This window comes from Chiloscyllium punctatum, chromosome 33 (assembly GCF_047496795.1).
Source record: "Chiloscyllium punctatum isolate Juve2018m chromosome 33, sChiPun1.3, whole genome shotgun sequence".
NCBI classification, from domain to species: Eukaryota; Metazoa; Chordata; class Chondrichthyes; order Orectolobiformes; family Hemiscylliidae; genus Chiloscyllium; species Chiloscyllium punctatum.
This window is the reverse complement of record NC_092771.1, coordinates 71,472,790-71,498,548: the sequence shown is the minus strand read 5'-3', so window position 1 is coordinate 71,498,548 and position 25,759 is coordinate 71,472,790. Positions and strand designations below refer to the sequence as shown.

Genomic DNA, 25,759 nt, shown 5'->3' with positions numbered 1-25,759 from the left:
GTTAAGGTAAAAGGCACGGAAAGTGTCATCTCGAACTGGCTCCGAGGTCAGAGCATCCTCACAATGTGATCTGTCGTTCTCGTAATGTGATGCGACCTCCGGTTTTAGGGTAGAGAACTTTCTTTGGGACCCTTATTCTGCAAAACAGACACAGTGACTGAATAAATGCTGCACGGTATGATTTGGAACACGGCCTGCTCAGCTTTGTGCATTTTCCCTGTAGTCCGGTGTGTTTCGTGTTCCGTGTAAACGTGAAAGTCGTCCTGTTTCGAGCAATGGGATGAAATCATTTAGCAAAGCAAGAATCGAAATTGCAGTAATGTCAAGCAGCTCATGGTTATTTGACCAAATCATAAGCAAACATATATTGTCACGCACTCACAGATACATTTGTAGCTGAAAAGAGTCTGAGAAGATAGACTCAGCTTACCATTGATTTTTGTCTGGATTGATGGGCTATCATTATCTGCTGCGAAATTGACATTGCAGCCGGGCACATCCCAGAAGCTGTGCGAGTCGGAGAGGGATCATGGAACCCTTTTCTTGTGACTTTGCATCTGTTGTTATGCAGGGGCACAATTGGAACTGCAAGAAATCGGCCTGGGCGTCTGCCTGGTAGAGTGGCCGAGCGGTCTAAGGCGCTGGATCCAAGTTCCAGTCTTGAACGGGGCTCGGGTTCGAATCCTGCCACTGCCATTTCTGCTGTTTAACTCCAATGCTGCAGCTTGTTAAAATGCTGTTTCGGTCCCCACTGTATTGATGTTGAAAACAAAAGTAAAATGGGTTTCCTTCCCGGGGAATTAACTGTGGTGTGGGTTAGTGCCACGCAGAAAATCGCAAACAGCTCTGCTGTTCCAGGCAATTTGTGCGTTCACTGGAACCGAATGGAGACTATTATTCCATCGCTGTTGTGATGAAACACTGCAGAAACGAACGACTTCCTTACGTTTGCTCCGACTGACCATACTCCGTGAAATTTTCCCAGACCCTCAGTTGAGGATTTTTGCTGCTGGAAGTTACCTCAGAAACCCCGTTAACTCGTAATGTGGTGACTCGACTCGTCGTTATTTGGTTTTATGGCCAATTGGAAAATCGATCCAATGAATTTCGATGTCATATGTTATTGAATTTCTCCCATTTCCTATATTTCCGTCCTGGAGACATCGGAAGGGAAAGGGAATCTAATCGAGACTGTGATTGGTGAAATTCACTTTTTATGGCCCGTTCTTATTATGTTCTTTCTTTCTCTCTTTTCGGCATTGTCTGGGAAGTGTTGGTGCACTAAGGCTGCAGTATGTTTGAAAGAGTAGTTTGGAATTGCCCTGTTGTTAGTTGTGAGATTACTTTATGACTCATGCCCTCGGACTGTCTCACATTTAGCATTCATGCATCTCTGTGTCTGAAAATGCATTCGGCATGCCAGTTTTGTTTGTGTTCCGTGTTAAATGCTTACTGTTTTGCGATTCGCTCAGTACATTACGAGTTAACAGGGTTTCTGAGGTAACTTCCAGCAGCAAAAATCCTCAACTGAGGGTCTGGGAAAATTTCACGGAGTATGGTCAGTCGGAGCAACTGTAAGGAAGTCGTTCGTTTCTGCAGTGTTTCACAATAATAGCTTTCCCGTGAGCAGTCGAACAGATTAAACGATTGTGCCACAGACTGCGACGGCAAGCTCTGCTAAAAAGTAATCCTTTAAAGCCGGTGTAAGCAACACAACGTTATTGGGGTACACCGCGTGGAATCAGATACTTCGGTGTATCTCGTCCATGCTCACCACATAGCCAAAATTAAACAAGACCCGTTCCCCAGCATTTGGCCCGAATCCCGCTAAAACCATCCTATCCAGAGACTCATCCGATTACCTTTGCAATTTTCTGAGTGTAAAAGCCTCCTCCACTTCCTCTGTTAGCTCATTCCAAACACGCACAACCTTCTGTGTGGGAAATGTGCCTCAGGTCCTTTGTCAATTTCAGCCCACTCACCTTAAACCTATGCTCTCGAGTTTTCAACTCACCCCAACTTGGGTAAAACACATAAATACTCAGTTTACAACCCTTCCAAAAGATCATGTTGCAGCCGATATGCTGCGGGGAAAGTCGTCCCAGCTTATTCCACCTCGCCCTACGGTCCAAACATTGACGACTTCCTTGTCTATATTTTGTCATCAATTTCACGTGGTTTTTTTTACGTTTTCAAGATGTTAATTACGCTGGACAATAACAATTTTTTGGAAACAGAAAGGTGAAACGTAGAATGGCTTCAACTTTCAGTGGTGGATGCCATTAAGCTGCAGTACGGCAGCCTCGGCTAGTGTCCGTAGTGCAGCCGCCTTCGCGTTCGAAACTGGGCAGAAACTGCTTTGTTCTTCAACTGCAGCCTTTCACATGCACAAGAACACAGCTTCCTTGCTTGCTTTCCCATCTGCAAACCTGCCTTCGAATCTGCTCTCGGAGTGAAATGTAAGGCAACTCCATTTAATTACTGTGCAAAGAATTATAAAGTTTTTCTCCAACCTGGTTCTGATCATATGCCATTCTGTTTGAGAGTGTCGTTGCCGCGTTCTAATCCTTCCACGAAAAGCAGTACCGCATTTGCATTCCTTGCGCAGGCGGCCCGGTTCAAAGGCAGGGAAGAAGCTGATGCGCTGGTGTCACAGCGCACCACGAATTCCTGAACTTGTCTGACTGTCAACCGTACCCCAAAGTCGTCTCTGAAAGGCCTCATTTGGAAGCTGTCTGTCGTTATTCAACGCGCGAGAGTTGGCACCAGAGGTCCTGAATCATGTTTTGGAGCGGTTTGCACGTTTGTGGCTCATTCAATCAGCAACAGCAATGAAAAAAAAACATACACTTTCAGAGGAACCTCCGGACCTGTGCTGTCATAGCGTCGCTAGTATTAAGGTGCGCCCCGAGATCTAAGCCATGTTGGAACTCAAACGGAGGAATCGACAGAGAGGCTACAGAATGACATCGCATCCATTTAATTTTCTTTAAATCACTGACGAGCAGGAAAATGTAAACGGGGAGGGTGTGTGGAGAAGTGTGGCAATTGCAGCTCTGGTGAAGCTCCTTCTTTGTGATTCACTCAGCAAACAGAGACGTGAAGGTGACTCAGGCGTGAGAGCTCTTCATTTCGTGAACAAAAAGCAATCAAGGGCAGTTAGCACCTCTTCCGGAGTGGGGCTGGGGTGAGGTAATTACCTTTTGAGTTCTGTTACTAGGTTCAGAAACTGCCTTTTAGATTGAGGTTGAACAGAAACTCCATTTCTAATGAGCACCATGGGAGTTAGCAAAATTGTTTGAGTCGCTTCTCGTCGATTCCCACACAGGTTTCCGACTCAGTTGGTATCCACGAGGCTCATGTCCAGGAGTGAACATCTCTGCAGCAAATTGCACGGTTCAGGTAAAAGGCACGGAAAGTGTCATCTCGAACTGGCTCCGAGGTCAGAGCATCCTCACAATGTGATCTGTCGTTCTCGTAATGTGATGCGACCTCCGGTTTTAGGGTAGAGAACTTTCTTTGGGACCCTTATTCTGCAAAACAGACACAGTGACTGAATAAATGCTGCACGGTATGATTTGGAACACGGCCTGCTCAGCTTTGTGCATTTTCCCTGTAGTCCGGTGTGTTTCGTGTTCCGTGTAAACGTGAAAGTCGTCCTGTTTCGAGCAATGGGATGAAATCATTTAGCAAAGCAAGAATCGAAATTGCAGTAATGTCAAGCAGCTCATGGTTATTTGACCAAATCATAAGCAAACATATATTGTCACGCACTCACAGATACATTTGTAGCTGAAAAGAGTCTGAGAAGATAGACTCAGCTTACCATTGATTTTTGTCTGGATTGATGGGCTATCATTATCTGCTGCGAAATTGACATTGCAGCCGGGCACATCCCAGAAGCTGTGCGAGTCGGAGAGGGATCATGGAACCCTTTTCTTGTGACTTTGCATCTGTTGTTATGCAGGGGCACAATTGGAACTGCAAGAAAACGGTCTGGGCTGCCGGCTGGTAGTGTGGCCGAGCGGTCTAAGGCGCTGGATCCAGATTCCAGTCTTGAAAGGGCCGAGGGTTCGAATCCCGCCACTGCCATTTCTGCTGTTTAACTCCAATGCTGCAGCTTGTTAAAATGCTGTTTCGGTCCCCACTGTATTGATGTTGAAAACAAAAGTAAAATGGTTTCCTTCCCGGGGAATTAACTGTGGTGTGGGTTAGTGCCACGCAGAAAATCGCAAACAGCTCTGCTGTTCCAGGCAATTTGTGCGTTCACTGGAACCGAATGGAGACTATTATTCCATCGCTGTTGTGATGAAACACTGCAGAAACGAACGACTTCCTTACGTTTGCTCCGACTGACCATACTCCGTGAAATTTTCCCAGACCCTCAGTTGAGGATTTTTGCTGCTGGAAGTTACCTCAGAAACCCCGTTAACTCGTAATGTGGTGACTCGACTCGTCGTTATTTGGTTTTATGGCCAATTGGAAAATCGATCCAATGAATTTCGATGTCATATGTTATTGAATTTCTCCCATTTCCTATATTTCCGTCCTGGAGACATCGGAAGGGAAAGGTAATCTAATCGAGACTGTGATTGGTGAAATTCACTTTTTATGGCCCGTTCTTATTATGTTCTTTCTTTCTCTCTTTTCGGCATTGTCTGGGAAGTGTTGGTGCACTAAGGCTGCAGTATGTTTGAAAGAGTAGTTTGGAATTGCCCTGTTGTTAGTTGTGAGATTACTTTATGACTCATGCCCTCGGACTGTCTCACATTTAGCATTCATGCATCTCTGTGTCTGAAAATGCATTCGGCATGCCAGTTTTGTTTGTGTTCCGTGTTAAATGCTTACTGTTTTGCGATTCGCTCAGTACATTACGAGTTAACAGGGTTTCTGAGGTAACTTCCAGCAGCAAAAATCCTCAACTGAGGGTCTGGGAAAATTTCACGGAGTATGGTCAGTCGGAGCAACAGTAAGGAAGTCGTTCGTTTCTGCAGTGTTTCACAATAATAGCTTTCCCGTGAGCAGTCGAACAGATTAAACGATTGTGCCACAGACTGCGACGGCAAGCTCTGCTAAAAAGTAATCCTTTAAAGCCGGTGTAAGCAACACAACGTTATTGGGGTACACCGCGTGGAATCAGATACTTCGGTGTATCTCGTCCATGCTCACCACATAGCCAAAATTAAACAAGACCCGTTCCCCAGCATTTGGCCCGAATCCCGCTAAAACCATCCTATCCAGAGACTCATCCGATTACCTTTGCAATTTTCTGAGTGTAAAAGCCTCCTCCACTTCCTCTGTTAGCTCATTCCAAACACGCACAACCTTCTGTGTGGGAAATGTGCCTCAGGTCCTTTGTCAATTTCAGCCCACTCACCTTAAACCTATGCTCTCGAGTTTTCAACTCACCCCAACTTGGGTAAAACACATAAATACTCAGTTTACAACCCTTCCAAAAGATCATGTTGCAGCCGATATGCTGCGGGGAAAGTCGTCCCAGCTTATTCCACCTCGCCCTACGGTCCAAACATTGACGACTTCCTTGTCTATATTTTGTCATCAATTTCACGTGGTTTTTTTTACGTTTTCAAGATGTTAATTACGCTGGACAATAACAATTTTTTGGAAACAGAAAGGTGAAACGTAGAATGGCTTCAACTTTCAGTGGTGGATGCCATTAAGCTGCAGTACGGCAGCCTCGGCTAGTGTCCGTAGTGCAGCCGCCTTCGCGTTCGAAATTGGGCAGAAACTGCTTTGTTCTTCAACTGCTGCCTTTCACATGCACAAGAACACAGCTTCCTTGCTTGCTTTCCCATCTGCAAACCTGCCTTCGAATCTGCTCTCGGAGTGAAATGTAAGGCAACTCCATTTAATTACTGTGCAAAGAATTATAAAGTTTTTCTCCAACCTGGTTCTGATCATATGTCATTCTGTTTGAGAGTGTAGTTGCCGCGTTCTAATCCTTCCACGAAAAGCAGTACCGCATTTGCATTCCTTGCGCAGGCGGCCCGGTTCAAAGGCAGGGAAGAAGCTGATGCGCTGGTGTCACAGCGCACCACGAATTCCTGAACTTGTCTGACTGTCAACCGTACCCCAAAGTCGTCTCTGAAAGGCCTCATTTGGAAGCTGTCTGTCGTTATTCAACGCGCGAGAGTTGGCACCAGAGGTCCTGAATCATGTTTTGGAGCGGTTTGCACGTTTGTGGCTCATTCAATCAGCAACAGCAATGAAAAAAAAACATACACTTTCAGAGGAACCTCCGGACCTGTGCTGTCATAGCGTCGCTAGTATTAAGGTGCGCCCCGAGATCTAAGCCATGTTGGAACTCAAACGGAGGAATCGACAGAGAGGCTACAGAATGACATCGCATCCATTTAATTTTCTTTAAATCACTGACGAGCAGGAAAATGTAAACGGGGAGGGTGTGTGGAGAAGTGTGGCAATTGCAGCTCTGGTGAAGCTCCTTCTTTGTGATTCACTCAGCAAACAGAGACGTGAAGGTGACTCAGGCGTGAGAGCTCTTCACATCGTGAACAAAAAGCAATCAAGGGCAGTTAGCACCTCTTCCGGAGTGGGGCTGGGGTGAGGTAATTACCTTTTGAGTTCTGTTACTAGGTTCAGAAACTGCCTTTTAGATTGAGGTTGAACAGAAACTCCATTTCTAATGAGCACCATGGGAGTTAGCAAAAATTGTTTGAGTCGCTTCTCGTCGATTCCCACACAGGTTTCCGACTCAGTTGGTATCCACGAGGCTCATGTCCAGGAGTGAACATCTCTGCAGCAAATTGCACGGTTAAGGTAAAAGGCACGGAAAGTGTCATCTCGAACTGGCTCCGAGGTCAGAGCATCCTCACAATGTGATCTGTCGTTCTCGTAATGTGATGCGACCTCCGGTTTTAGGGTAGAGAACTTTCTTTGGGACCCTTATTCTGCAAAACAGACACAGTGACTGAATAAATGCTGCACGGTATGATTTGGAACACGGCCTGCTCAGCTTTGTGCATTTTCCCTGTAGTCCGGTGTGTTTCGTGTTCCGTGTAAACGTGAAAGTCGTCCTGTTTCGAGCAATGGGATGAAATCATTTAGCAAAGCAAGAATCGAAATTGCAGTAATGTCAAGCAGCTCATGGTTATTTGACCAAATCATAAGCGAACATATATTGTCACGCACTCACAGATACATTTGTAGCTGAAAAGAGTCTGAGAAGATAGACTCAGCTTACCATTGATTTTTGTCTGGATTGATGGGCTATCATTATCTGCTGCGAAATTGACATTGCAGCCGGGCACATCCCAGAAGCTGTGCGAGTCGGAGAGGGATCATGGAACCCTTTTCATGTGACTTTGCATCTGTTGTTATGCAGGGGCACAATTGGAACTGCAAGAAAACGGTCTGGGCTGCCGGCTGGTAGTGTGGCCGAGCGGTCTAAGGCGCTGGATCCAGATTCCAGTCTTGAAAGGGGCGCGGGTTCGAACCCCGCCACTGACATTTCTGCTGTTTAACTCCAATGCTGCAGCTTGTTAAAATGCTGTTTCGGTCCCCACTGTATTGATGTCGAAAACAAAAGTAAAATGGGTTTCCTTCCCGGGGAATTAACTGTGGTGTGGGTTAGTGCCACGCAGAAAATCGCAAACAGCTCTGCTGTTCCAGGCAATTTGTGCGTTCACTGGAACCGAATGGAGACTATTATTCCATCGCTGTTGTGATGAAACACTGCAGAAACGAACGACTTCCTTACGTTTGCTCCGACTGACCATACTCCGTGAAATTTTCCCAGACCCTCAGTTGAGGATTTTTGCTGCTGGAAGTTACCTCAGAAACCCCGTTAACTCGTAATGTGGTGACTCGACTCGTCGTTATTTGGTTTTATGGCCAATTGGAAAATCGATCCAATGAATTTCGATGTCATATGTTATTGAATTTCTCCCATTTCCTATATTTCCGTCCTGGAGACATCGGAAGGGAAAGGTAATCTAATCGAGACTGTGATTGGTGAAATTCACTTTTTATGGCCCGTTCTTATTATGTTCTTTCTTTCTCTCTTTTCGGCATTGTCTGGGAAGTGTTGGTGCACTAAGGCTGCAGTATGTTTGAAAGAGTAGTTTGGAATTGCCCTGTTGTTAGTTGTGAGATTACTTTATGACTCATGCCCTCGGACTGTCTCACATTTAGCATTCATGCATCTCTGTGTCTGAAAATGCATTCGGCATGCCAGTTTTGTTTGTGTTCCGTGTTAAATGCTTACTGTTTTGCGATTCGCTCAGTACATTACGAGTTAACAGGGTTTCTGAGGTAACTTCCAGCAGCAAAAATCCTCAACTGAGGGTCTGGGAAAATTTCACGGAGTATGGTCAGTCGGAGCAACAGTAAGGAAGTCGTTCGTTTCTGCAGTGTTTCACAATAATAGCTTTCCCGTGAGCAGTCGAACAGATTAAACGATTGTGCCACAGACTGCGACGGCAAGCTCTGCTAAAAAGTAATCCTTTAAAGCCGGTGTAAGCAACACAACGTTATTGGGGTACACCGCGTGGAATCAGATACTTCGGTGTATCTCGTCCATGCTCACCACATAGCCAAAATTAAACAAGACCCGTTCCCCAGCATTTGGCCCGAATCCCGCTAAAACCATCCTATCCAGAGACTCATCCGATTACCTTTGCAATTTTCTGAGTGTAAAAGCCTCCTCCACTTCCTCTGTTAGCTCATTCCAAACACGCACAACCTTCTGTTTGGGAAATGTGCCTCAGGTCCTTTGTCAATTTCAGCCCACTCACCTTAAACCTATGCTCTCGAGTTTTCAACTCACCCCAACTTGGGTAAAACACATAAATACTCAGTTTACAACCCTTCCAAAAGATCATGTTGCAGCCGATATGCTGCGGGGAAAGTCGTCCCAGCTTATTCCACCTCGCCCTACGGTCCAAACATTGACGACTTCCTTGTCTATATTTTGTCATCAATTTCACGTGGTTTTTTTTACGTTTTCAAGATGTTAATTACGCTGGACAATAACAATTTTTTGGAAACAGAAAGGTGAAACGTAGAATGGCTTCAACTTTCAGTGGTGGATGCCATTAAGCTGCAGTACGGCAGCCGCGGCTAGTATCCGTAGTGTAGCCGTCTTCGCGTTCGAAACTGGGCAGAAACTGCTTTGTTCTTCAACTGCAGCCTTTCACATGCACAAGAACACAGCTTCCTTGCTTGCTTTCCCATCTGCAAACCTGCCTTCGAATCTGCTCTCGGAGTGAAATGTAAGGCAACTCCATTTAATTACTGTGCAAAGAATTATAAAGTTTTTCTCCAACCTGGTTCTGATCATATGTCATTCTGTTTGAGAGTGTAGTTGCCGCGTTCTAATCCTTCCACGAAAAGCAGTACCGCATTTGCATTCCTTGCGCAGGCGGCCCGGTTCAAAGGCAGGGAAGAAGCTGATGCGCTGGTGTCACAGCGCACCACGAATTCCTGAACTTGTCTGACTGTCAACCGTACCCCAAAGTCGTCTCTGAAAGGCCTCATTTGGAAGCTGTCTGTCGTTATTCAACGCGCGAGAGTTGGCACCAGAGGTCCTGAATCATGTTTTGGAGCGGTTTGCACGTTTGTGGCTCATTCAATCAGCAACAGCAATGAAAAAAAAACATACACTTTCAGAGGAACCTCCGGACCTGTGCTGTCATAGCGTCGCTAGTATTAAGGTGCGCCCCGAGATCTAAGCCATGTTGGAACTCAAACGGAGGAATCGACAGAGAGGCTACAGAATGACATCGCATCCATTTAATTTTCTTTAAATCACTGACGAGCAGGAAAATGTAAACGGGGAGGGTGTGTGGAGAAGTGTGGCAATTGCAGCTCTGGTGAAGCTCCTTCTTTGTGATTCACTCAGCAAACAGAGACGTGAAGGTGACTCAGGCGTGAGAGCTCTTCACATCGTGAACAAAAAGCAATCAAGGGCAGTTAGCACCTCTTCCGGAGTGGGGCTGGGGTGAGGTAATTACCTTTTGAGTTCTGTTACTAGGTTCAGAAACTGCCTTTTAGATTGAGGTTGAACAGAAACTCCATTTCTAATGAGCACCATGGGAGTTAGCAAAATTGTTTGAGTCGCTTCTCGTCGATTCCCACACAGGTTTCCGACTCAGTTGGTATCCACGAGGCTCATGTCCAGGAGTGAACATCTCTGCAGCAAATTGCACGGTTAAGGTAAAAGGCACGGAAAGTGTCATCTCGAACTGGCTCCGAGGTCAGAGCATCCTCACAATGTGATCTGTCGTTCTCGTAATGTGATGCGACCTCCGGTTTTAGGGTAGAGAACTTTCTTTGGGACCCTTATTCTGCAAAACAGACACAGTGACTGAATAAATGCTGCACGGTATGATTTGGAACACAGCCTGCTCAGCTTTGTGCATTTTCCCTGTAGTCCGGTGTGTTTCGTGTTCCGTGTAAACGTGAAAGTCGTCCTGTTTCGAGCAATGGGATGAAATCATTTAGCAAAGCAAGAATCGAAATTGCAGTAATGTCAAGCAGCTCATGGTTATTTGACCAAATCATAAGCGAACATATATTGTCACGCACTCACAGATACATTTGTAGCTGAAAAGAGTCTGAGAAGATAGACTCAGCTTACCATTGATTTTTGTCTGGATTGATGGGCTATCATTATCTGCTGCGAAATTGACATTGCAGCCGGGCACATCCCAGAAGCTGTGCGAGTCGGAGAGGGATCATGGAACCCTTTTCATGTGACTTTGCATCTGTTGTTATGCAGGGGCACAATTGGAACTGCAAGAAAACGGTCTGGGCTGCCGGCTGGTAGTGTGGCCGAGCGGTCTAAGGCGCTGGATCCAGATTCCAGTCTTGAAAGGGGCGCGGGTTCGAACCCCGCCACTGACATTTCTGCTGTTTAACTCCAATGCTGCAGCTTGTTAAAATGCTGTTTCGGTCCCCACTGTATTGATGTTGAAAACAAAAGTAAAATGGGTTTCCTTCCCGGGGAATTAACTGTGGTGTGGGTTAGTGCCACGCAGAAAATCGCAAACAGCTCTGCTGTTCCAGGCAATTTGTGCGTTCACTGGAACCGAATGGAGACTATTATTCCATCGCTGTTGTGATGAAACACTGCAGAAACGAACGACTTCCTTACGTTTGCTCCGACTGACCATACTCCGTGAAATTTTCCCAGACCCTCAGTTGAGGATTTTTGCTGCTGGAAGTTACCTCAGAAACCCCGTTAACTCGTAATGTGGTGACTCGACTCGTCGTTATTTGGTTTTATGGCCAATTGGAAAATCGATCCAATGAATTTCGATGTCATATGTTATTGAATTTCTCCCATTTCCTATATTTCCGTCCTGGAGACATCGGAAGGGAAAGGTAATCTAATCGAGACTGTGATTGGTGAAATTCACTTTTTATGGCCCGTTCTTATTATGTTCTTTCTTTCTCTCTTTTCGGCATTGTCTGGGAGGTGTTGGTGCACTAAGGCTGCAGTATGTTTGAAAGAGTAGTTTGGAATTGCCCTGTTGTTAGTTGTGAGATTACTTTATGACTCATGCCCTCGGACTGTCTCACATTTAGCATTCATGCATCTCTGTGTCTGAAAATGCATTCGGCATGCCAGTTTTGTTTGTGTTCCGTGTTAAATGCTTACTGTTTTGCGATTCGCTCAGTACATTACGAGTTAACAGGGTTTCTGAGGTAACTTCCAGCAGCAAAAATCCTCAACTGAGGGTCTGGGAAAATTTCACGGAGTATGGTCAGTCGGAGCAACAGTAAGGAAGTCGTTCGTTTCTGCAGTGTTTCACAATAATAGCTTTCCCGTGAGCAGTCGAACAGATTAAACGATTGTGCCACAGACTGCGACGGCAAGCTCTGCTAAAAAGTAATCCTTTAAAGCCGGTGTAAGCAACACGACGTTATTGGGGTACACCGCGTGGAATCAGATACTTCGGTGTATCTCGTCCATGCTCACCACATAGCCAAAATTAAACAAGACCCGTTCCCCAGCATTTGGCCCGAATCCCGCTAAAACCATCCTATCCAGAGACTCATCCGATTACCTTTGCAATTTTCTGAGTGTAAAAGCCTCCTCCACTTCCTCTGTTAGCTCATTCCAAACACGCACAACCTTCTGTGTGGGAAATGTGCCTCAGGTCCTTTGTCAATTTCAGCCAACTCACCTTAAACCTATGCTCTCGAGTTTTCAACTCACCCCAACTTGGGTAAAACACATAAATACTCAGTTTACAACCCTTCCAAAAGATCATGTTGCAGCCGATATGCTGCGGGGAAAGTCGTCCCAGCTTATTCCACCTCGCCCTACGGTCCAAACATTGACGACTTCCTTGTCTATATTTTGTCATCAATTTCACGTGGTTTTTTTTACGTTTTCAAGATGTTAATTACGCTGGACAATAACAATTTTTTGGAAACAGAAAGGTGAAACGTAGAATGGCTTCAACTTTCAGTGGTGGATGCCATTAAGCTGCAGTACGGCAGCCTCGGCTAGTGTCCGTAGTGCAGCCGCCTTCGCGTTCGAAATTGGGCAGAAACTGCTTTGTTCTTCAACTGCAGCCTTTCACATGCACAAGAACACAGCTTCCTTGCTTGCTTTCCCATCTGCAAACCTGCCTTCGAATCTGCTCTCGGAGTGAAATGTAAGGCAACTCCATTTAATTACTGTGCAAAGAATTATAAAGTTTTTCTCCAACCTGGTTCTGATCATATGTCATTCTGTTTGAGAGTGTAGTTGCCGCGTTCTAATCCTTCCACGAAAAGCAGTACCGCATTTGCATTCCTTGCGCAGGCGGCCCGGTTCAAAGGCAGGGAAGAAGCTGATGCGCTGGTGTCACAGCGCACCACGAATTCCTGAACTTGTCTGACTGTCAACCGTACCCCAAAGTCGTCTCTGAAAGGCCTCATTTGGAAGCTGTCTGTCGTTATTCAACGCGCGAGAGTTGGCACCAGAGGTCCTGAATCATGTTTTGGAGCGGTTTGCACGTTTGTGGCTCATTCAATCAGCAACAGCAATGAAAAAAAAACATACACTTTCAGAGGAACCTCCGGACCTGTGCTGTCATAGCGTCGCTAGTATTAAGGTGCGCCCCGAGATCTAAGCCATGTTGGAACTCAAACGGAGGAATCGACAGAGAGGCTACAGAATGACATCGCATCCATTTAATTTTCTTTAAATCACTGACGAGCAGGAAAATGTAAACGGGGAGGGTGTGTGGAGAAGTGTGGCAATTGCAGCTCTGGTGAAGCTCCTTCTTTGTGATTCACTCAGCAAACAGAGACGTGAAGGTGACTCAGGCGTGAGAGCTCTTCATTTCGTGAACAAAAAGCAATCAAGGGCAGTTAGCACCTCTTCCGGAGTGGGGCTGGGGTGAGGTAATTACCTTTTGAGTTCTGTTACTAGGTTCAGAAACTGCCTTTTAGATTGAGGTTGAACAGAAACTCCATTTCTAATGAGCACCATGGGAGTTAGCAAAATTGTTTGAGTCGCTTCTCGTCGATTCCCACACAGGTTTCCGACTCAGTTGGTATCCACGAGGCTCATGTCCAGGAGTGAACATCTCTGCAGCAAATTGCACGGTTCAGGTAAAAGGCACGGAAAGTGTCATCTCGAACTGGCTCCGAGGTCAGAGCATCCTCACAATGTGATCTGTCGTTCTCGTAATGTGATGCGACCTCCGGTTTTAGGGTAGAGAACTTTCTTTGGGACCCTTATTCTGCAAAACAGACACAGTGACTGAATAAATGCTGCACGGTATGATTTGGAACACGGCCTGCTCAGCTTTGTGCATTTTCCCTGTAGTCCGGTGTGTTTCGTGTTCCGTGTAAACGTGAAAGTCGTCCTGTTTCGAGCAATGGGATGAAATCATTTAGCAAAGCAAGAATCGAAATTGCAGTAATGTCAAGCAGCTCATGGTTATTTGACCAAATCATAAGCAAACATATATTGTCACGCACTCACAGATACATTTGTAGCTGAAAAGAGTCTGAGAAGATAGACTCAGCTTACCATTGATTTTTGTCTGGATTGATGGGCTATCATTATCTGCTGCGAAATTGACATTGCAGCCGGGCACATCCCAGAAGCTGTGCGAGTCGGAGAGGGATCATGGAACCCTTTTCATGTGACTTTGCATCTGTTGTTATGCAGGGGCACAATTGGAACTGCAAGAAAACGGTCTGGGCTGCCGGCTGGTAGCGTGGCCGCCGGCTGGTAGTGTGGCCGAGCGGTCTAAGGCGCTGGATCCAGATTCCAGTCTTGAAAGGGGCGCGGGTTCGAATCCCGCCACTGCCATTTCTGCTGTTTAACTCCAATGCTGCAGCTTGTTAAAATGCTGTTTCGGTCCCCACTGTATTGATGTTGAAAACAAAAGTAAAATGGGTTTCCTTCCCGGGGAATTAACTGTGGTGTGGGTTAGTGCCACGCAGAAAATCGCAAACAGCTCTGCTGTTCCAGGCAATTTGTGCGTTCACTGGAACCGAATGGAGACTATTATTCCATCGCTGTTGTGATGAAACACTGCAGAAACGAACGACTTCCTTACGTTTGCTCCGACTGACCATACTCCGTGAAATTTTCCCAGACCCTCAGTTGAGGATTTTTGCTGCTGGAAGTTACCTCAGAAACCCCGTTAACTCGTAATGTGGTGACTCGACTCGTCGTTATTTGGTTTTATGGCCAATTGGAAAATCGATCCAATGAATTTCGATGTCATATGTTATTGAATTTCTCCCATTTCCTATATTTCCGTCCTGGAGACATCGGAAGGGAAAGGTAATCTAATCGAGACTGTGATTGGTGAAATTCACTTTTTATGGCCCGTTCTTATTATGTTCTTTCTTTCTCTCTTTTCGGCATTGTCTGGGAAGTGTTGGTGCACTAAGGCTGCAGTATGTTTGAAAGAGTAGTTTGGAATTGCCCTGTTGTTAGTTGTGAGATTACTTTATGACTCATGCCCTCGGACTGTCTCACATTTAGCATTCATGCATCTCTGTGTCTGAAAATGCATTCGGCATGCCAGTTTTGTTTGTGTTCCGTGTTAAATGCTTACTGTTTTGCGATTCGCTCAGTACATTACGAGTTAACAGGGTTTCTGAGGTAACTTCCAGCAGCAAAAATCCTCAACTGAGGGTCTGGGAAAATTTCACGGAGTATGGTCAGTCGGAGCAACAGTAAGGAAGTCGTTCGTTTCTGCAGTGTTTCACAATAATAGCTTTCCCGTGAGCAGTCGAACAGATTAAACGATTGTGCCACAGACTGCGACGGCAAGCTCTGCTAAAAAGTAATCCTTTAAAGCCGGTGTAAGCAACACGACGTTATTGGGGTACACCGCGTGGAATCAGATACTTCGGTGTATCTCGTCCATGCTCACCACATAGCTAAAATTAAACAAGACCCGTTCCCCAGCATTTGGCCCGAATCCCGCTAAAACCATCCTATCCAGAGACTCATCCGATTACCTTTGCAATTTTCTGAGTGTAAAAGCCTCCTCCACTTCCTCTGTTAGCTCATTCCAAACACGCACAACCTTCTGTGTGGGAAATGTGCCTCAGGTCCTTTGTCAATTTCAGCCCACTCACCTTAAACCTATGCTCTCGAGTTTTCAACTCACCCCAACTTGGGTAAAACACATAAATACTCAGTTTACAACCCTTCCAAAAGATCATGTTGCAGCCGATATGCTGCGGGGAAAGTCGTCCCAGCTTATTCCACCTCGCCCTACGGTCCAAACATTGACGACTTCCTTGTCTATATTTTGTCATCAATTTCACGTGGTTTTTTTTACGTTTTCAAGATGTTAATTACGCTGGACAATAACAATTTTTTGGAAACAGAAAGGTGAAACGTAGAATGGCTTCAACTTTCAGTGGTGGATGCCATTAAGCTGCAGCACGGCAGCCGCGGCTAGTGTCCGTAGTGTAGCCGTCTTCGCGTTCGAAACTGGGCAGAAACTGCTTTGTTCTTCAACTGCAGCCTTTCACATGCACAAGAACACAGCTTCCTTGCTTGCTTTCCCACCTGCAAACCTGCCTTCGAATCTGCTCTCGGAGTGAAATGTAAGGCAACTCCATTTAATTACTGTGCAAAGAATTATAAAGTTTTTCTCCAACCTGGTTCTGATCATATGTCATTCTGTTTGAGAGTGTAGTTGCCGCGTTCTAATCCTTCCACGAAAAGCAGTACCGCATTTGCATTCCTTGCGCAGGCGGCCCGGTTCAAAGGCAGGGAAGAAGCTGATGCGCTGGTGTCACAGCGCACCACGAATTCCTGAACTTGTCTGACTGTCAACCGTACCCCAAAGTCGTCTCTGAAAGGCCTCATTTGGAAGCTGTCTGTCGTTATTCAACGCGCGAGAGTTGGCACCAGAGGTCCTGAATCATGTTTTGGAGCGGTTTGCACGTTTGTGGCTCATTCAATCAGCAACAGCAATGAAAAAAAAACATACACTTTCAGAGGAACCTCCGGACCTGTGCTGTCATAGCGTCGCTAGTATTAAGGTGCGCCCCGAGATCTAAGCCATGTTGGAACTCAAACGGAGGAATCGACAGAGAGGCTACAGAATGACATCGCATCCATTTAATTTTCTTTAAATCACTGACGAGCAGGAAAATGTAAACGGGGAGGGTGTGTGGAGAAGTGTGGCAATTGCAGCTCTGGTGAAGCTCCTTCTTTGTGATTCACTCAGCAAACAGAGACGTGAAGGTGACTCAGGCGTGAGAGCTCTTCACATCGTGAACAAAAAGCAATCAAGGGCAGTTAGCACCTCTTCCGGAGTGGGGCTGGGGTGAGGTAATTACCTTTTGAGTTCTGTTACTAGGTTCAGAAACTGCCTTTTAGATTGAGGTTGAACAGAAACTCCATTTCTAATGAGCACCATGGGAGTTAGCAAAATTGTTTGAGTCGCTTCTCGTCGATTCCCACACAGGTTTCCGACTCAGTTGGTATCCACGAGGCTCATGTCCAGGAGTGAACATCTCTGCAGCAAATTGCACGGTTAAGGTAAAAGGCACGGAAAGTGTCATCTCGAACTGGCTCCGAGGTCAGAGCATCCTCACAATGTGATCTGTCGTTCTCGTAATGTGATGCGACCTCCGGTTTTAGGGTAGAGAACTTTCTTTGGGACCCTTATTCTGCAAAACAGACACAGTGACTGAATAAATGCTGCACGGTATGATTTGGAACACGGCCTGCTCAGCTTTGTGCATTTTCCCTGTAGTCCGGTGTGTTTCGTGTTCCGTGTAAACGTGAAAGTCGTCCTGTTTCGAGCAATGGGATGAAATCATTTAGCAAAGCAAGAATCGAAATTGCAGTAATGTCAAGCAGCTCATGGTTATTTGACCAAATCATAAGCGAACATATATTGTCACGCACTCACAGATACATTTGTAGCTGAAAAGAGTCTGAGAAGATAGACTCAGCTTACCATTGATTTTTGTCTGGATTGATGGGCTATCATTATCTGCTGCGAAATTGACATTGTAGCCGGGCACATCCCAGAAGCTGTGCGAGTCGGAGAGGGATCATGGAACCCTTTTCATGTGACTTTGCATCTGTTGTTATGCAGGGGCACAATTGGAACTGCAAGAAAACGGTCTGGGCTGCCGGCTGGTAGTGTGGCCGAGCGGTCTAAGGCGCTGGATCCAGGTTCCAGCCTTGAAAGGGGCGCGGGTTCGAATCCCGCCACTGCCATTTCTGCTGTTTAACTCCAATGCTGCAGCTTGTTAAAATGCTGTTTCGGTCCCCACTGTATTGATGTTGAAAACAAAAGTAAAATGGGTTTCCTTCCCGGGGAATTAACTGTGGTGTGGGTTAGTGCCACGCAGAAAATCGCAAACAGCTCTGCTGTTCCAGGCAATTTGTGCGTTCACTGGAACCGAATGGAGACTATTATTCCATCGCTGTTGTGATGAAACACTGCAGAAACGAACGACTTCCTTACGTTTGCTCCGACTGACCATACTCCGTGAAATTTTCCCAGACCCTCAGTTGAGGATTTTTGCTGCTGGAAGTTACCTCAGAAACCCCGTTAACTCGTAATGTGGTGACTCGACTCGTCGTTATTTGGTTTTATGGCCAATTGGAAAATCGATCCAATGAATTTCGATGTCATATGTTATTGAATTTCTCCCATTTCCTATATTTCCGTTTAGGAGACATCGGAAGGGAAAGGTAATCTAATCGAGACTGTGATTGGTGAAATTCACTTTTTATGGCCCGTTCTTATTATGTTCTTTCTTTCTCTCTTTTCGGCATTGTCTGGGAAGTGTTGGTGCACTAAGGCTGCAGTATGTTTGAAAGAGTAGTTTGGAATTGCCCTGTTGTTAGTTGTGAGATTACTTTATGACTCATGCCCTCGGACTGTCTCACATTTAGCATTCATGCATCTCTGTGTCTGAAAATGCATTCGGCATGCCAGTTTTGTTTGTGTTCCGTGTTAAATGCTTACTGTTTTGCGATTCGCTCAGTACATTACGAGTTAACAGGGTTTCTGAGGTAACTTCCAGCAGCAAAAATCCTCAACTGAGGGTCTGGGAAAATTTCACGGAGTATGGTCAGTCGGAGCAACAGTAAGGAAGTCGTTCGTTTCTGCAGTGTTTCACAATAATAGCTTTCCCGTGAGCAGTCGAACAGATTAAACGATTGTGCCACAGACTGCGACGGCAAGCTCTGCTAAAAAGTAATCCTTTAAAGCCGGTGTAAGCAACACGACGTTATTGGGGTACACCACGTGGAATCAGATACTTCGTTGTATCTCGTCCATGCTCACCACATAGCCAAAATTCAACAAGACCCGTTCCCCAGCATTTGGCCCGAATCCCGCTAAAACCATCCTATCCAGAGACTCATCCGATTACCTTTGCAATTTTCTGAGTGTAAAAGCCTCCTCCACTTCCTCTGTTAGCTCATTCCAAACACGCACAACCTTCTGTGTGGGAAATGTGCCTCAGGTCCTTTGTCAATTTCAGCCCACTCACCTTAAACCTATGCTCTCGAGTTTTCAACTCACCCCAACTTGGGTAAAACACATAAATACTCAGTTTACAACCCTTCCAAAAGATCATGTTGCAGCCGATATGCTGCGGGGAAAGTCGTCCCAGCTTATTCCACCTCGCCCTACGGTCCAAACATTGACGACTTCCTTGTCTATATTTTGTCATCAATTTCACGTGGTTTTTTCTACGTTTTCAAGATGTTAATTACGCTGGACAATAACAATTTTTTGGAAACAGAAAGGTGAAACGTAGAATGGCTTCAACTTTCAGTGGTGGATGCCATTAAGCTGCAGTACGGCAACCTCGGCTAGTGTCCGTAGTGTAGCCGTCTTCGCGTTCGAAACTGGGCAGAAACTGCTTTGTTCTTCAACTGCAGCCTTTCACATGCACAAGAACACAGCTTCCTTGCTTGCTTTCCCATCTGCAAACCTGCCTTCGAATCTGCTCTCGGAGTGAAATGTAAGGCAACTCCATTTAATTACTGTGCAAAGAATTATAAAGTTTTTCTCCAACCTGGTTCTGATCATATGCCATTCTGTTTGAGAGTGTAGTTGCCGCGTTCTAATCCTTCCACGAAAAGCAGTACCGCATTTGCATTCCTTGCGCAGGCGGCCCGGTTCAAAGGCAGGGAAGAAGCTGATGCGCTGGTGTCACAGCGCACCACGAATTCCTGAACTTGTCTGACTGTCAACCGTACCCCAAAGTCGTCTCTGAAAGGCCTCATTTGGAAGCTGTCTGTCGTTATTCAACGCGCGAGAGTTGGCACCAGAGGTCCTGAATCATGTTTTGGAGCAGTTTGCACGATAGTGGCTCATTCAATCAGCAACAGCAATGAAAAAAAAACATACACTTTCAGAGGAACCTCCGGACCTGTGCTGTCATAGCGTCGCTAGTATTAAGGTGCGCCCCGAGATCTAAGCCATGTTGGAACTCAAACGGAGGAATCGACAGAGAGGCTACAGAATGACATCGCATCCATTTAATTTTCTTTAAATAACTGACGAGCAGGAAAATGTAAACGGGGAGGGTGTGTGGAGAAGTGTGGCAATTGCAGCTCTGGTGAAGCTCCTTCTTTGTGATTCACTCAGCAAACAGAGACGTGAAGGTGACTCAGGCGTGAGAGCTCTTCACATCGTGAACAAAAAGCAATCAAGGGCAGTTAGCACCTCTTCCGGAGTGGGGCTGGGGTAAGGTAATTACCTTTTGAGTTCTGTTACTAGGTTCAGAAACTGCCTTTTAGATTGAGGTTGAACAGAAACTCCATTTCTAATGAGCACCATGGGAGTTAGCAAAATTGATTGAGTCGCTTCTCGTCGATTCCCACACAGGTTTCCGACTCAGTTGGTATCCACGAGGCTCATGTCCAGGAGTGAACATCTCTGCAGCAAATTGCACGGTTAAGGTAAAAGGCACGGAAAGTGTCATCTCGAACTGGCTCCGAGGTCAGAGCATCCTCACAATGTGATCTGTCGTTCTCGTAATGTGATGCGACCTCCGGTTTTAGGGTAGAGAACTTTCTTTGGGACCCTTATTCTGCAAAACAGACACAGTGACTGAATAAATGCTGCACGGTATGATTTGGAACACGGCCTGCTCAACTTTGTGCATTTTCCCTGTAGTCCGGTGTGTTTCGTGTTCCGTGTAAACGTGAAAGTCGTCCTGTTTCGAGCAATGGGATGAAATCATTTAGCAAAGCAAGAATCGAAATTGCAGTAATGTCAAGCAGCTCATGGTTATTTGACCAAATCATAAGCGAAAATATATTGTCACGCACTCACAGATACATTTGTAGCTGAAAAGAGTCTGAGAAGATAGACTCAGCTTACCATTGATTTTTGTCTGGATTGATGGGCTATCATTATCTGCTGCGAAATTGACATTGTAGCCGGGCACACCCCAGAAGCTTTGCGAGTCGGAGAGGGATCATGGAACCCTTTTCATGTGACTTTGCATCTGTTGTTATGCAGGGGCACAATTGGAACTGCAAGAAAACGGTCTGGGCTGCCGGCTGGTAGTGTGGCCGAGCGGTCTAAGGCGCTGGATCCAGATTCCAGTCTTGAAAGGGGCGCGGGTTCGAATCCCGCCACTGCCATTTCTGCTGTTTAACTCCAATGCTGCAGCTTGTTAAAATGCTGTTTCGGTCCCCACTGTATTGATGTTGAAAACAAAAGTAAAATGGGTTTCCTTCCCGGGGAATTAACTGTGGTGTGGGTTAGTGCCACGCAGAAAATCGCAAACAGCTCTGCTGTTCCAGGCAATTTGTGCGTTCACTGGAACCGAATGGAGACTATTATTCCATCGCTGTTGTGATGAAACACTGCAGAAACGAACGACTTCCTTACGTTTGCTCCGACTGACCATACTCCGTGAAATTTTCCCAGACCCTCAGTTGAGGATTTTTGCTGCTGGAAGTTACCTCAGAAACCCCGTTAACTCGTAATGTGGTGACTCGACTCGTCGTTATTTGGTTTTATGGCCAATTGGAAAATCGATCCAATGAATTTCGATGTCATATGTTATTGAATTTCTCCCATTTCCTATATTTCCGTCCTGGAGACATCGGAAGGGAAAGGTAATCTAATCGAGACTGTGATTGGTGAAATTCACTTTTTATGGCCCGTTCTTATTATGTTCTTTCTTTCTCTCTTTTCGGCACTGTCTGGGAGGTGTTGGTGCACTAAGGCTGCAGTATGTTTGAAAGAGTAGTTTGGAATTGCCCTGTTGTTAGTTGTGAGATTACTTTATGACTCATGCCCTCGGACTGTCTCACATTTAGCATTCATGCATCTCTGTGTCTGAAAATGCATTCGGCATGCCAGTTTTGTTTGTGTTCCGTGTTAAATGCTTACTGTTTTGCGATTCGCTCAGTACATTACGAGTTAACAGGGTTTCTGAGGTAACTTCCAGCAGCAAAAATCCTCAACTGAGGGTCTGGGAAAATTTCACGGAGTATGGTCAGTCGGAGCAACAGTAAGGAAGTCGTTCGTTTCTGCAGTGTTTCACAATAATAGCTTTCCCGTGAGCAGTCGAACAGATTAAACGATTGTGCCACAGACTGCGACGGCAAGCTCTGCTAAAAAGTAATCCTTTAAAGCCGGTGTAAGCAACACGACGTTATTGGGGTACACCGCGTGGAATCAGATACTTCGGTGTATCTCGTCCATGCTCACCACATAGCTAAAATTAAACAAGACCCGTTCCCCAGCATTTGGCCCGAATCCCGCTAAAACCATCCTATCCAGAGACTCATCCGATTACCTTTGCAATTTTCTGAGTGTAAAAGCCTCCTCCACTTCCTCTGTTAGCTCATTCCAAACACGCACAACCTTCTGTGTGGGAAATGTGCCTCAGGTCCTTTGTCAATTTCAGCCCACTCACCTTAAACCTATGCTCTCGAGTTTTCAACTCACCCCAACTTGGGTAAAACACATAAATACTCAGTTTACAACCCTTCCAAAAGATCATGTTGCAGCCGATATGCTGCGGGGAAAGTCGTCCCAGCTTATTCCACCTCGCCCTACGGTCCAAACATTGACGACTTCCTTGTCTATATTTTGTCATCAATTTCACGTGGTTTTTTTTACGTTTTCAAGATGTTAATTACGCTGGACAATAACAATTTTTTGGAAACAGAAAGGTGAAACGTAGAATGGCTTCAACTTTCAGTGGTGGATGCCATTAAGCTGCAGCACGGCAGCCGCGGCTAGTGTCCGTAGTGTAGCCGTCTTCGCGTTCGAAACTGGGCAGAAACTGCTTTGTTCTTCAACTGCAGCCTTTCACATGCACAAGAACACAGCTTCCTTGCTTGCTTTCCCACCTGCAAACCTGCCTTCGAATCTGCTCTCGGAGTGAAATGTAAGGCAACTCCATTTAATTACTGTGCAAAGAATTATAAAGTTTTTCTCCAACCTGGTTCTGATCATATGTCATTCTGTTTGAGAGTGTAGTTGCCGCGTTCTAATCCTTCCACGAAAAGCAGTACCGCATTTGCATTCCTTGCGCAGGCGGCCCGGTTCAAAGGCAGGGAAGAAGCTGATGCGCTGGTGTCACAGCGCACCACGAATTCCTGAACTTGTCTGACTGTCAACCGTACCCCAAAGTCGTCTCTGAAAGGCCTCATTTGGAAGCTGTCTGTCGTTATTCAACGCGCGAGAGTTGGCACCAGAGGTCCTGAATCATGTTTTGGAGCGGTTTGCACGTTTGTGGCTCATTCAATCAGCAACAGCAATGAAAAAAAAACATACACTTTCAGAGGAACCTCCGGACCTGTGCTGTCATAGCGTCGCTAGTATTAAGGTGCGCCCCGAGATCTAAGCCATGTTGGAACTCAAACGGAGGAATCGACAGAGAGGCTACAGAATGACATCGCATCCATTTAATTTTCTTTAAATCACTGACGAGCAGGAAAATGTAAACGGGGAGGGTGTGTGGAGAAGTGTGGCAATTGCAGCTCTGGTGAAGCTCCTTCTTTGTGATTCACTCAGCAAACAGAGACGTGAAGGTGACTCAGGCGTGAGAGCTCTTCACATCGTGAACAAAAAGCAATCAAGGGCAGTTAGCACCTCTTCCGGAGTGGGGCTGGGGTGAGGTAATTACCTTTTGAGTTCTGTTACTAGGTTCAGAAACTGCCTTTTAGATTGAGGTTGAACAGAAACTCCATTTCTAATGAGCACCATGGGAGTTAGCAAAATTGTTTGAGTCGCTTCTCGTCGATTCCCACACAGGTTTCCGACTCAGTTGGTATCCACGAGGCTCATGTCCAGGAGTGAACATCTCTGCAGCAAATTGCACGGTTAAGGTAAAAGGCACGGAAAGTGTCATCTCGAACTGGCTCCGAGGTCAGAGCATCCTCACAATGTGATCTGTCGTTCTCGTAATGTGATGCGACCTCCGGTTTTAGGGTAGAGAACTTTCTTTGGGACCCTTATTCTGCAAAACAGACACAGTGACTGAATAAATGCTGCACGGTATGATTTGGAACACGGCCTGCTCAGCTTTGTGCATTTTCCCTGTAGTCCGGTGTGTTTCGTGTTCCGTGTAAACGTGAAAGTCGTCCTGTTTCGAGCAATGGGATGAAATCATTTAGCAAAGCAAGAATCGAAATTGCAGTAATGTCAAGCAGCTCATGGTTATTTGACCAAATCATAAGCGAACATATATTGTCACGCACTCACAGATACATTTGTAGCTGAAAAGAGTCTGAGAAGATAGACTCAGCTTACCATTGATTTTTGTCTGGATTGATGGGCTATCATTATCTGCTGCGAAATTGACATTGTAGCCGGGCACATCCCAGAAGCTGTGCGAGTCGGAGAGGGATCATGGAACCCTTTTCATGTGACTTTGCATCTGTTGTTATGCAGGGGCACAATTGGAACTGCAAGAAAACGGTCTGGGCTGCCGGCTGGTAGTGTGGCCGAGCGGTCTAAGGCGCTGGATCCAGATTCCAGTCTTGAAAGGGGCGCGGGTTCGAATCCCGCCACTGCCATTTCTGCTGTTTAACTCCAATGCTGCAGCTTGTTAAAATGCTGTTTCGGTCCCCACTGTATTGATGTTGAAAACAAAAGTAAAATGGGTTTCCTTCCCGGGGAATTAACTGTGGTGTGGGTTAGTGCCACGCAGAAAATCGCAAACAGCTCTGCTGTTCCAGGCAATTTGTGCGTTCACTGGAACCGAATGGAGACTATTATTCCATCGCTGTTGTGATGAAACACTGCAGAAACGAACGACTTCCTTACGTTTGCTCCGACTGACCATACTCCGTGAAATTTTCCCAGACCCTCAGTTGAGGATTTTTGCTGCTGGAAGTTACCTCAGAAACCCCGTTAACTCGTAATGTGGTGACTCGACTCGTCGTTATTTGGTTTTATGGCCAATTGGAAAATCGATCCAATGAATTTCGATGTCATATGTTATTGAATTTCTCCCATTTCCTATATTTCCGTCCTGGAGACATCGGAAGGGAAAGGTAATCTAATCGAGACTGTGATTGGTGAAATTCACTTTTTATGGCCCGTTCTTATTATGTTCTTTCTTTCTCTCTTTTCGGCACTGTCTGGGAGGTGTTGGTGCACTAAGGCTGCAGTATGTTTGAAAGAGTAGTTTGGAATTGCCCTGTTGTTAGTTGTGAGATTACTTTATGACTCATGCCCTCGGACTGTCTCACATTTAGCATTCATGCATCTCTGTGTCTGAAAATGCATTCGGCATGCCAGTTTTGTTTGTGTTCCGTGTTAAATGCTTACTGTTTTGCGATTCGCTCAGTACATTACGAGTTAACAGGGTTTCTGAGGTAACTTCCAGCAGCAAAAATCCTCAACTGAGGGTCTGGGAAAATTTCACGGAGTATGGTCAGTCGGAGCAACAGTAAGGAAGTCGTTCGTTTCTGCAGTGTTTCACAATAATAGCTTTCCCGTGAGCAGTCGAACAGATTAAACGATTGTGCCACAGACTGCGACGGCAAGCTCTGCTAAAAAGTAATCCTTTAAAGCCGGTGTAAGCAACACGACGTTATTGGGGTACACCGCGTGGAATCAGATACTTCGGTGTATCTCGTCCATGCTCACCACATAGCTAAAATTAAACAAGACCCGTTCCCCAGCATTTGGCCCGAATCCCGCTAAAACCATCCTATCCAGAGACTCATCCGATTACCTTTGCAATTTTCTGAGTGTAAAAGCCTCCTCCACTTCCTCTGTTAGCTCATTCCAAACACGCACAACCTTCTGTGTGGGAAATGTGCCTCAGGTCCTTTGTCAAT

At 45.8% G+C, this 25,759-nt stretch overlaps 7 non-coding genes across 7 annotated transcripts; all 7 read left to right on the top strand.

Moving 5' to 3' along the window:
* The first annotated feature begins 4,010 nt into the window (after positions 1–4,010).
* On the top strand, positions 4,011–4,092 carry trnal-cag (transfer RNA leucine (anticodon CAG)). The gene has a single exon. It is a non-coding gene; the product is annotated as a tRNA-Leu (tRNA).
* Positions 4,093–7,406: 3,314 nt separating this feature from the next.
* Positions 7,407–7,488, top strand: trnal-cag (transfer RNA leucine (anticodon CAG)). Its single transcript has one exon. It is a non-coding gene; the product is annotated as a tRNA-Leu (tRNA).
* Positions 7,489–10,802: 3,314 nt separating this feature from the next.
* Positions 10,803–10,884, top strand: trnal-cag (transfer RNA leucine (anticodon CAG)). Its single transcript has one exon. It is a non-coding gene; the product is annotated as a tRNA-Leu (tRNA).
* A 3,333-nt stretch (positions 10,885–14,217) lies between these two features.
* On the top strand, positions 14,218–14,299 carry trnal-cag (transfer RNA leucine (anticodon CAG)). Its single transcript has one exon. It is a non-coding gene; the product is annotated as a tRNA-Leu (tRNA).
* Positions 14,300–17,613: 3,314 nt separating this feature from the next.
* On the top strand, positions 17,614–17,695 carry trnal-cag (transfer RNA leucine (anticodon CAG)). Its single transcript has one exon. It is a non-coding gene; the product is annotated as a tRNA-Leu (tRNA).
* A 3,314-nt stretch (positions 17,696–21,009) lies between these two features.
* On the top strand, positions 21,010–21,091 carry trnal-cag (transfer RNA leucine (anticodon CAG)). The gene has a single exon. It is a non-coding gene; the product is annotated as a tRNA-Leu (tRNA).
* A 3,314-nt stretch (positions 21,092–24,405) lies between these two features.
* Positions 24,406–24,487, top strand: trnal-cag (transfer RNA leucine (anticodon CAG)). Its single transcript has one exon. It is a non-coding gene; the product is annotated as a tRNA-Leu (tRNA).
* The last annotated feature ends 1,272 nt before the right edge of the window (positions 24,488–25,759 follow it).